At 41.9% G+C, this 12,182-nt stretch overlaps 1 protein-coding gene across 2 annotated transcripts in view; it reads right to left on the minus strand.

The window, feature by feature from the left end:
* LOC124046559 (leucine-rich repeat and immunoglobulin-like domain-containing nogo receptor-interacting protein 2) overlaps positions 1-11,261 on the minus strand; it is a 39,558-nt gene extending 28,297 nt beyond the window's left edge. Inside the window, exon 1 of one of the 2 annotated variants that reach the window (XM_046367070.1) lies at positions 10,457-11,261. The gene's annotated coding sequence lies outside the window, so the exon portion shown is untranslated. Of the gene's footprint in view, positions 1-10,065; positions 10,159-10,456 lie in introns of those variants that run through there. The other variant, XM_046367071.1, reaches the window with a different exon arrangement.
* Between the last annotated feature and the right edge of the window lie 921 nt (positions 11,262-12,182).

Raw genomic sequence — 12,182 nt, forward strand, 5'->3', positions numbered from 1 at the left:
ACACTGGAGTTGCTTTCCAAGAAGACAGTGAATGTTCCTGAGTGGCCGAGTTACAGTTTTGGCTTAAATCTGCTTGAACATCTATGGCAAGACCTGAAAATGGTTGTCTAGCAATGATCAACAACCAATATGACAGAGCTTGAAGAATTTTGAAAATAATAAATGGGCAAATGCTGCACAATCCAGGTGGGGAAAGCTCTTACAGATTTACCCAGAAAGACTCACGGCTGTAATCACTGCCAACGGTGATTCTAACATGTATTGACTCAGGGTTTAATAATTATCTAATAAAGATACAGGACCAGCTAAAAGTTTGGACACCTACTCATTCAGGAGTTTTTATTAATTTTTTTACTATTTTCTACATTGTAGAATAATAGTGAAGATATCAAAACAAACAAAAAAATACATTATGGAATCGTAAGTCGCTCTGGATAAGAGTGTCTGCTAAATGACTTAAATGTAAATGTAGTAACCAAAAAAGTGTTAAACAAATCAAAATAAATTTTAGGTTCTTTGAAGTAGCCACCCTTTGCCTTGATAACAGCTTTGCACACTCTTGGCATTCTCTCAACAAGCCTTACCTGGAATGCTTTTCCTTCAGTAGTGGTTTCTTTGCAGCAATTCGACCATGAAGGCCTGGTTCACACAGTCTCCTCTGAACAGCTTATGTTGAGATGTGTGTTACTTGAACTCTGTGAAGCATTTATTTAGGCAGCCATTTCTGAGGCTGGTAACTCTAATGAATTTATCCGCTGCAGCAGAAGTAGCTCTGGGTCTTCCTTTCCTGTGGCGGTCTTCATATACTCAGAAGGGGTGGGTGGTGTGCAGGCCTTCGAAGTCCGACCAGGAGGCCGCTCAGTCTACCTCTTCTGCAGTGACGTTGTTTTGGGTCGGCTTCTGAGATTAGATCCAATGTCCTTGGTGGTGGTCCGAACTAAGGATCCGCTTCTTGAAAGTCGTATTCCTCATCATAAGTTTGGTAAGTTGACATTGCTCTTATATCCAATAGTTCTTCCCGGCTGTATGTAACAACACGTAAGATTTTTTGAGCTAACAATGTAAGAAATAATACAGGAAAAAACTAAGGATACTAAGGATCCTTAAGGATATCAATTAAGGATATCAATTTTAACCATCTTCCCTGTCCCTGCTGAAGAAAAGCAGGCCCAAACCATGATGCTGCCACCACCATGTTTGACAGTGGGGATGATGTTTTGCATTGTTGCCAAAAAGTTCCATTTTGGTTTCATCTGACCAGAGTACCTTCTTCCACATGTTTGGTGTGTCTCCCAGGTGGCTTGTGGCAAACGTTAAACAACACTTTTTATGGATATCTTTAAGAAATGGCTTTCTTCTTGCCACTCTTCCATAAAGGCCAGATTTGTGCAATATACGACCGATTGTTGTCCTATGGACAGAGTCTCCCACCTCAGCTGTAGATCTCTGCAGTTCATCCAGAGTGATCATGGGCCTCTTGGCTGCATCTCTGATCAGTCTTCCCCTTGTATGAGCTGAAAGTTTAGAGGGACGGCCAGGTCTTGGTAGATTTGCAGTGGTCTGATACTCCTTCCATTTCAATATTATCGCTTGCACAGTGCTCCTTGGGATGTTTAAAGCTTGGGAAATCTTTTTGTATCCAAATCCGGCTTTAAACTTCTTCACAACAGTATCTCGGACCTGCCTGGTATGTTCCTTGTTCTTCATGATGCTCTCTGCGCTTTTAACGGACCTCTGAGACTATCACAGTGCAGGTGCATTTATACGGAGACTTGATTACACACAGGTGGATTGTATTTATCATCATTAGTCATTTAGGTCAACATTGGATCATTCAGAGATCCTCACTGAACTTCTGGAGAGAGTTTGCTGCACTGAAAGTAAAGGGGCTGAATAATTTTGCACGCCCAATTTTTCAGTTTTTGATTTGTTAAAAAAGTTTGAAATATTCAATAAATGTCGTTCCACTTCATGATTGTGTCCCACTTCTTGTTGATTCCTCACAAAAAAATACAGTTTTATATCTTTATGTTTGAAGCCTGAAATGTGGCAAAAGGTCGCAAAGTTCAAGGGAGCCGAATACTTTCGCAAGGCACTGTATATATATATATATATAATACAGTTGAAGTCGGAAGTTTACCTACACCTTAGCCAAATACATTTAAACTCAGTAAAAATTCCCTGTCTTAGGTCAGGTAAGATCACCACTTTATTTTAATGTGAAATGTCAAAATAATAGTTGAGAGAATGATTTATTTCAGCTTTTATTTCTTTCATCACATTTCCAGTGGGTCAGAAGTTTACATACTCAATTAGTATTTGGTATCATTGCCTTTAAATTGTTTAACTTTGGTCAAATGTTTTGGGTTGCCTTCCACAAGCTTCCCACAATAAGTTGGGTGAATTTTGGCCCATTTCTCCTGACAGATCTGGTGTAACCGAGTCAGGTTTGTAGGCCTCCTTGCTCGCACACACCTTTTCAGTTCTGCCCACAAAGTTTCTATAGGGTTGAGGTCAGGGCTTTGTGATGGTCACTCCTTGACGTTGTTGTCCTTAAGCCATTTTGCTACAGCTTTGGAAGTATGCTTGGGGTCATTGTCCATTTGGAAGATCCATTTGCAACCAAGCTTTAACTTCCTGACTGATGTCTTGAGATGGTGCTTCAATATATCCACATAATTTCCCTACCTCATGATGTCATCTATTTTGTGAAGTGCACCAGTCTCTCCTGCAGCAAAGCACCCCCATAACATGATGCTGCCACCCCAGTGCTTCACGGTTGGGATGGTGTTCTTCAGCTTGCAAGCCTCCCCCTTTTTCCTCCAAACATAACGATGGTCATTATGGCCAAACAGTTCTATTTTTGTTTCATCAGACCAGAGGACATTTCTCCAAAAAGTACAAAGCATGGAGGTGTAAACATCATTCTTTGGGGATGCTTTTCTGCAAAGGGGACAGGACGACTGCACCGTATTGAGGGGAGGATGGATGGGGCCATGTATCGCGATATCTTGGCCAACAACCTCCTTCCCTCAGTAAGAGCATTGAAGATGGGTCGTGGCTGGGTCTTTCAGCATGACAATGATCCGAAAACACACCGCCCGGGCAACGAAGGAGTGGCTTCGTAAGAAGCATTTCAAGGTCCTGGAGTGGCCTAGCCAGTCTCCAGACCTGAACCCAATAGAAAATCTTTGGAGGGAGCTGAAAGTCCGTATTGCCCAGCAACTGCCCCGAAACCTGAAGGATCTGGAGAAGATCTGTATGGAGGAGTGGGCCAAAATCCCTGCTGCAATGTGTGCAAACCTGGTCAAGAACTACAGGAAACGTATGATCTCTGTAATTGCAAACCAAGGTTTCTGTCTCAAATATTAAGTTCTGCTTTTCTTATGTATCAAATACTTATGTCATGCAATAAAATGCTAATTAATTACTTAACCTGTTCAACCTATGGGGGTGCTATGTTATTATTGGATAAAAAGATGTGCCCGTTTTAAGCGCAATATTTTGTCACGAAAAGATGCTCGACTATGCATGGAATTGACAGCCTTGGAATGACAAAACTCTGACATCTCCAAAACTGCAAAGATATTATCTGTGAGTGCCCCAGAACTGATGCAACAGGCGAAACCAAGATGAAGTTTCATACAGGAAATTTCCCAGATTCTGAAGGCGCTGTGTTCCAATGTCTCCTTATATGGCTGTGAATGCGGCAGGAATGAGCCTGCAGTTTCTGTCTATTCCCCGAAGTGTCTGCAGCAATGTGACATGTTTGTAGGCATATCATTGAAAGATTGACCATAAGAGACTACATTTACCTGGTGTCCCGCCCGGTGTCCTGTGTGCGTAATCTGTAGGTCCATGCGCGTTCCATTTCTTCAGAAGAGAAAGTAAATGCCACAATGGATTTTATCGTCGATAGATATGTGAAAAACACCTTGAGGATTGATTCTAAACATCGGTTTGCCATGTTTCTGTCGATATTATGGAGTTAATTTGGAAAAAAGTTCGCGTTTTAATGACTTAATATATATATATATATTTTTCCCTCCCCAAATGTGATGAACAAAACGGAGCGATTAGTCGAGACAAATAATATTTTTTGTAAAAACGGAACATTTGCTATCTAACAGAGTCTCTTCATTGAAAACATCTGAAGTTCTTCAAAGGTAAATTATTTTATTTGAATTCTTTTCTGGTTTTTGGGGAAAATGTTGCATGCTGAATGCTAACGCTAAATGGTACATTAGCCATCAATACTGTTACACAAATGCTTGTTTTGCAATGGTTGAGAAGCATATTTTGAAAATCTGAGATGACAGTGTTGTTAACAAAAGGCTTAGCTTGAGAGCAAATAGATTCATTTCATTTCATTTGCGATTTTCATGAATAGTTAACGTTGTGTTATGCGAATGAGCTTGCGGATAGATTTACACAATCCTGGATACAGGGTTTTTTTCCGTAGCTAAACGTGACGAAGAAAACAGAGCGATTTGTCCTAAACAAATAATCTTTCAGGAAAAACTGAACATTTGCTATCTGAGAGTCTCCTCATTGAAAACATCTGAAGTTCTTCAAAGGTAAATGATTTTATTTGAATGCTTTTCTGTTTTTCTTTGTGTAAATGTTGCCTGCTGAATGCTAACGCTAAATGCTACGTTAGCTATCAATACTGTTACACAAATGCTTGTTTTGCAATGGTTGAGAAGCATATTTTGAAAATCTGAGATGACAGTGTTGTTAACAAAAGGCTAAGCTTGAGAGCAAATAGATGAATTTCATTTCATTTGTGATTTTCATGAATAGTTAACGTTGCGTTATGGTAATGAGCTTGAGGCTGTAATCACGATACCGGATCCGGGATGGCTCGACGCAAGAAGTTAAAAATCCTTCAATGTGATTTTCTGGATTTCTGTTTTAGATTCCACCTCGCACAGTTGAAGTGTACCTATGATAAAAAATTACAGACCTCTTCATGTTTTGTAAGTAGGAAAACCTGCCAAATCGGCAGTGTATCAAATACTTGTTCTCCCCACTGTACACACACACACACACACACACACACACACACACACACACACACACACACACACACACACACACACACACACACACACACACACACACACACACACACACACACACACACACACACACACACACACACACACACACACACACAGTGGGGCAAAAAAGTATTTAGTCAGCCACCAATTGTGCAAGTTCTCCCACTTAAAAATATGAGAGAGGCCTGTAATTTTCATCATAGGTACACTTCAACTATGATAGACAAAATGAGAGAGATTTTTTTTAAATGAATTTATTTGCAAATTATGGTGGAAAATAAATATTTGGTCACCTACAAACAAGCAAGATCTCTGGCTCTCACAGACCTGTAACTTCTTCTTTAAGAGGCTCCTCTGTCCTCCACTCGTTACCTGTATTAATGGCACCTGTTTGAACTTGTTATCAGTATAAAAGACACCTGTCCACAACCTCAAAAAGTCACACTCCAAACTCCACTATGGCCAAGACCAAAGAGCTGTCAAAGGACACCAGAAACAAAATTGTAGACCTGCACCAGGCTGGGAAGACTGAATCTACAATAGGTAAGCAGCTTGGTTACTGGGCTCCCAACTGTGGGAGCAATTATTAGGAAATGGAAGACATACAAGACCATTGATAATCTTCCTCGATCTGGGGCTCCACGCAAGATCTCACCCCGTGGGGTCAAAATGATCACAAGAACGGTGAGCAAAAATCCCAGAACCACACGGGGGGACCTAGTGAATGACCTGCAGAGAGCTGGGACCAAAGTAACAAAGCCTACCATCAGTAACACAATACGCCGCCAGGGACTCAAATCCTGCAGTGCCAGACGTGTCCCCCTGCTTAAGCCAGTACGTGTCCAGGCCCGTCTGAAGTTTGCTAGAGAGCATTTGGATGATCCAGAAAAGGTTGGGAAAATGTCATATGATCAGATGAAACCAAAATATAACTTTTTGGTAAAAACTCAACTCGTCGTGTTTGGAGGACAAAGAATGCAGAGTTGCATCCAAAGAACACCATACCTACTGTGAAGCATGGGGGTGGAAACATCATGCTTTGGGGCTGTTTTTCTGGAAAGGGACCAGGACAACTGATCCGTGTAAAGGAGATAATGAATGGGGCCATGTATCGTGAGATTTTGAGTGAAAACCTCCTTCCATCAGCAAGGGCATTGAAGATGAAACGTGGCTGGGTCTTTCAGCATGACAATGATCCGAAACACACCGCCCGGGCAACGAAGGAGTGGCTTCGTAAGAAGCATTTCAAGGTCCTGGAGTGGCCTAGCCAGTCTCCAGATCTCAACCCCATAGAAAATATTTGGAGGGAGTTGAAAGTCCGTGTTGCCCAGCAACAGCCCCAAAACATCACTGCTCTAGAGGAGATCTGCATGGAGGAATGGGCCAAAATACCAGCAACAGTATGTGAAAACCTTGTGAAGACTTACAGAAAACATTTGACCTCTGTCATTGCCAACAAAGGGTATATAACAAAGTATTGAGATACACTTTTGTTATTGACCAAATACTTATTTTCCACCATAATTTGCAAATAAATTCATAAACAAATTCTACAATGTGATTTTCTGGATTTTTTTTCTCATTTCGTCTAGCATAGTTGAAGTGTACCTATGGTGAAAATTACAGGCCTCTCATCTTTTTAAGTGGGAGAACTTGCACAATTGGTGGCTGACTAAATACTTTTTTGCCCCACTGTATATATATATTATTGTTTTTTATACAAATGGTAGAATTTTTCTTCCACTTTGACATTAAAGTATTTAATTTGTTGACAAAAATGTACAAGTCAAGGGGTATGAATACTTTCTCAAGGCACACTATGTCACTTCATGAGCTCTTATACCATAACAATGACAAGTTGTTCTATAGAGGAGCATGAAGAAAAGTAAAACACATATCCTGTCTCACATCTCCAATACATTGCTAGGTGATTTCAGTGTTTGACAGTATTAAAATAGAACAACTCACGTACAAAAACACTAATACAAACAAGCTACAACGAGAAATCACATTTATCCCATTCAGACTTTAGAGAGCTAAAACTACATCTCCCATAAAGTAACACTAGTATAAGTCGCAGCTCAGCTAACCATCTGCAACACATAAGGACATGCTGAAAGTTACATGTTTCAATAGTCTCACTCCTTTATAACAATACCTATAGCATTAACCTTAGGATGCTTTATTTATTTAATGTTTTGGACTTCTACACAGGAGTAATCTGCGACACATACCTTTCTCTCTGTGTTCTCAGACTGAGGAGACGGGAGCTACAGGTAATACCAGGGTGTTAGTATGTAATCTGGATGTAAGCATCCAGATTAAATCAAATAAATGTAATGAAATAAAAACTGAAGATGTTAATATCATCCAGCTACTGTAGCTGCCTCCTTAACATTAACAGGCAGTACTTGTAGCGCAACAAATGAAAATAGAAAACCAAAATTAAAGTACCTGGCGATCAAAGCGATCTGACTCCCCTTGTCATTCCTGTTCACTGGCCTGAGCCACTGACCCTTAACCTGGGAGTTCTGTTTTGCGTTGTGTAATATTCTAATAATTTGAAGTTTTATGGAAGTGAAACTGAAATTGGAAGAGAAAAAAAATACTAAATATGCCTCTATTCCTTTCTGGCTTCTTCATTTTGGAAGAAATTAATTAATTCAAGACTATTACTGTCTTTCTTGCTATTTGAGTCAACAATTCACCATATTTTATACACTGCAGTGCTAGTTAGCTGTAGCCCATGCTTTCAGTGCGAGATTAATTCTCTGATCCTTTGATTGGGTGGACACAACATGTCAGTTCATGCTGCAAGAGCTCTGATAGGTTGGAGGATGTCCTCTGGAAGTTGTCATATAGAGTGCTGTTGAGGCTACTGTAGACCTTCATTGCAAAACACTGTGTTTTAATAAATTATTTTGGTGACGTGATTAAGTATAGTTTTATCTAAAAATAGTAACTTTTTAAATGTTTCACCATTGACATTTTTCATGAAATTCACTGAGGAGGATGGTCCTCCTCTGAGGAGCCTCCACTGGAACACACGTGTTGGTACATCTGACTTTTAATACAAACGGATGCAAACACAATCTGCCAAGTCCCTGACGAATGATCCATGTGGTGGGAAATATTAACATATTGAGCATCTAGCAGTGGGGTTACAGCAACACCATCCTAGATGGGTTATTAAAAATGAAATAAGAGTGGGCCTCCCGAGTGGCGCAGCAGTCTAAGGCACTGCATTGCAGTGCTAAAGGCATTACTACAGACCCGGGTTTCATTCCCGGGTTGTGCCACAAACGGTTGTTGGCAGGGAGTCCCATAGGACAGCGTACAATTGGCACGGTGAGTCATCGGGGTTAGGGAAGGGTTTGGCCGACTTTACTGGGCCCTTGTGGCAGGCCGGGTGCCTGCAGGCTGACCCCGGTAGCCAGTTGAACGGTGTTTCCTCTGACACATTGGTGTGGCTGGCTTCCAGGTTAAGCTGACAGGTGGTAAGGAGCGCGGTTAGGCGGGTCATGTTTCGGAGGACAGATGACTACACCTTCGCCTCTCCTGAGGCTATTAGGGAGTTGCAGCGATGAGACAAGATCGAAAATTGGGCAGAAAATATAAACTTGAAATAAGAAATCTTAGTCTGTGAGCGATCTGCTCTGGTCCGCTCAAGGCAGAAGATTTAGCTCACTGGAATGCATCTTCCATATTCAGTTGTGTGTGTATTCTGTACCAATTCAGGTTTCATGGCAGTCCAACTGATGTCAGTGGCACTATGGGTAGCGTACCTGCCGGTGAGAAAATATAGGCCCTTCGTGCGTACGAGTATGGCCTTGCTCTTGTAAATCATCCGCACAAAAGTGTTTCTGAGTCAAACTATTTACCGCAGACAGGAGAACCTTGAGTTTTTTTTAAAGAACGCCTACAGAAGACTACATCTGCAATTCTAATTATTCCAGACTAAAGACACTACAGAGAAGCCTAGTCTCCCTGTCAGAACTACAAACCCAGTCGCCAATAACAACCAAACACCTCAGCTTGCCGCAGAGGAAGGTGAGTGGCACAACTACTCCAGAGAACTGTGCCACGTAGCATGCCATCCATATTCACTGTACGAGAGAGGGAAATGCTTAAGTGTGTTGACAGATATCATTATTCTCATCAATCTGCTACTCCCTTGAATACAGGTCATATCCTTTCTCTGATGTGGCTGTAGACCTTTCTCAAAAGAAATCTTTTGCAAACTGCATCTCTTGAATAAATGGCTGCAAAGAGAGGAGCATGAAAACAATGAGAGAACAATATGGACCCCCCATCCCCCCTCACAAGAGATAGTTTTTTGCTCCTCACTGCTCCCCTCCGTCTCAGGGGAACAAACACACCCGACAGGTTGCTGTGGTAACGCCTCACATACACTCTCACATCCATGCGCGGGCACTGCCTCTTTACTGGAAACTGGGCTCCTCTCCCCCTCCATTAGCAGCTCCAGCAGACAGACAGAATAGACAGATAGCAGCTCCAGGCTGGAGACCTCTTCAGTAGCATGGTGCATTTATAATTCAGATGGACACCTCATGTTGAAGGTCGGGGGAGATGTGTATAAAGTTATTGGTTTCGCGAGCACTCATCCGCAGGGCTACGTCCACAATATCTTACCTTATCCACAAGCCTACAAAAGTGTGCTCATCCACTTGGAAGAAATACATACCCTCAGCTCACCTTGTCAGTACAGCTCAATAGATAAACGACAAGTCCCTGATCTATAAGTCTCATCCATTTAGTTCACCTCTTCCGCAGTTCTCATCCATGACGTGTTTCATCATGTTTCTCAACAATGCAGTACACATCTACATAACTCATCCCAGTTCCATTCATCCCATCCAGTTCATCTCATCCACAGACCTGTCATGTCATCAACCTTATGCACACTTTATCCATTCATTTAATTTTCAATTGTATCCCCCACTATCACACGCGCATATACATACACTACCACAAAACTCACCTCATCCACAAAGCTATCCGCTCGTTCAACCTCATCCACACTCCTCACCCACTGATAATCTCACACAGCCTCCACCTCATCGACTAATTTCAATTCACCCAGTTTCCTCTCGCCCATCCACAACAGAATAAGACTACGCCTTTTCAGGGGGTTTTCAAACAAGAGAATGATGAAATCTACTACTCTCTACTACTGCCTACACAGTATGCGCAAGAGAAGACAGACTTTGAAGGGTCATGCCAGTGAAATCTTCCCTATGTTAGAAATGTCAGTTACAGATTTGAAACAAGTGCAGTTGGTAAGATTTCTCCCCTCTGGAAAAAAATACAATTCCTTAATAATATAGCATACTCTCAGTGACAGCTATAGTTTGAGGTGTCTCGATTCTTACCTTAAAGTGCTGCTCCTCATTTCAAAATCCATATTCCAGATTAGCTCACAGATGGGGCATGCAGCCAAACTGACACTTACACGCACACACAATCTAACGCACACACACACACACTGCCTCGGAGTGCCCGCTCAATCCTCTGTGTGTCCCTTCCAATCTGCCCTTCATTGAAACAATATCCTTTTATCTCCCTCTCTCTTTGATTACTGCGCATTTCATCCCCACATTCGCACTCCTGCCTCCCACTGTTCTAAGGAAGCATCTCGAAAGCCCTGTATGACACTGGACCAGGCAGGCGAATCTGGGGAGTTGAACTGAGATGAGGCTGAGAGAGGCTCTTCACCAGTGTGAGCTCCTTTGTTGAGAAGTGGCAGCGGTTCAGTTATCCCCCTCTTCACTCTACTGATCCTCCCCCCTCTTCACTCTACTCTTGCACATCACCTGTGAGCAGCCTTACCTTTGCGCTCTGAATGGGTGAATAAAAACCTACAGTAGGGCTTTTACTCCTCCCCTCCCTCTTACATAGCCTCACTCCCTCTTAGCTTCTCTCTGACATCTGCTCAAACAGGTTTTCTACTCCTCTCCCTGGCTATCCCTTTCAATCTTGCGCTCTTCCATTCAATTTCTCATTATTTTCTACTTTCTCTGACATCCTCCTCTAACTATATCTCTGGGGACATTTGACTGGTATGTTCGCAGTACAAAGAGGAGTTGCTGTGGTAATAGAGGGAGTAGGTAAGAGAGGGGTGTGCTATTGATTCATTTTGCTTCATTAGCATGTACAGTTGAAGTCGGAAGTTTAAATACACCTTAGCCAAAAACATTTAAACTCAGTTTTTCACAATTCCTGACATTTAATCCTAGTACAAATTTCCTGGTGTAGGTCAGTTAGGATCACCATTTTATTTTAAGAATGTGAAATGTCAGAATACTAGAAGTGAGAATGACTTGTTTAAGCTTTTATTCCTTTTTTATTTTATTTCTGTAACTGAGTCAGGTTTGTAGGCCTCCTTGCTCGCACACGCTTTTAAGTTCTGCCCACAAATTATCTATAGAATTGAGGTCAGGGCTTTGTGATGGCCACTCCAATACCTTGATTTTGTTGTCCTTAAGCCATTTTGACAAAACTTTGGAAGTATGCTTGGGGTCATTGTCCATTTGGAAGATCCATTTGAGACCAAGCTTTAAGTTCCTGACTGATGTCTTGAGATGGTGCTTCAACATAGCCACATCATTTTCCATCCTCATAATCCCATCTATTTTGTGAAGCGCAACAGTACCTCCTGCAGCAAAGCATCCCCACAACATGATGCTGCCATCCCCGTGCATCACGGTTGGGAAGGTGTTCTTCGGCTTGCAAGCCTCCCCCTTTTTCCTCCAAACATAACGATGTGCAGTTGCAAACCGTAGTCTGGCTTTTTTATGGCGGTTTTGGAGCAGTGGCTTCTTCCTTACTGAGCGGCCTTTCAAGTTATGTCGATATAGGACTCGTTTTACTGTGGATATAGATACTTTTGTACCTGTTTCCTCCAGCATCTTCACAAATTCCTTTGCTGTTGTTCTGGGATTGATTTGCACTTTTCGCACCAAAGTACGTTCATCTCTAGGAGACAGAACGCGTCTCCTTCCTGACCGGTATGACGGCTGCGTGGTCCCATGGTGTTTATACTTGCGTACTATTGTTGTACAGATGAACGTGATACCTTCAGGAATTTGGAAATTGCTC

Source organism: Oncorhynchus gorbuscha, linkage group LG10, assembly GCF_021184085.1.
Source record: "Oncorhynchus gorbuscha isolate QuinsamMale2020 ecotype Even-year linkage group LG10, OgorEven_v1.0, whole genome shotgun sequence".
NCBI lineage: Eukaryota > Metazoa > Chordata > Actinopteri > Salmoniformes > Salmonidae > Oncorhynchus > Oncorhynchus gorbuscha.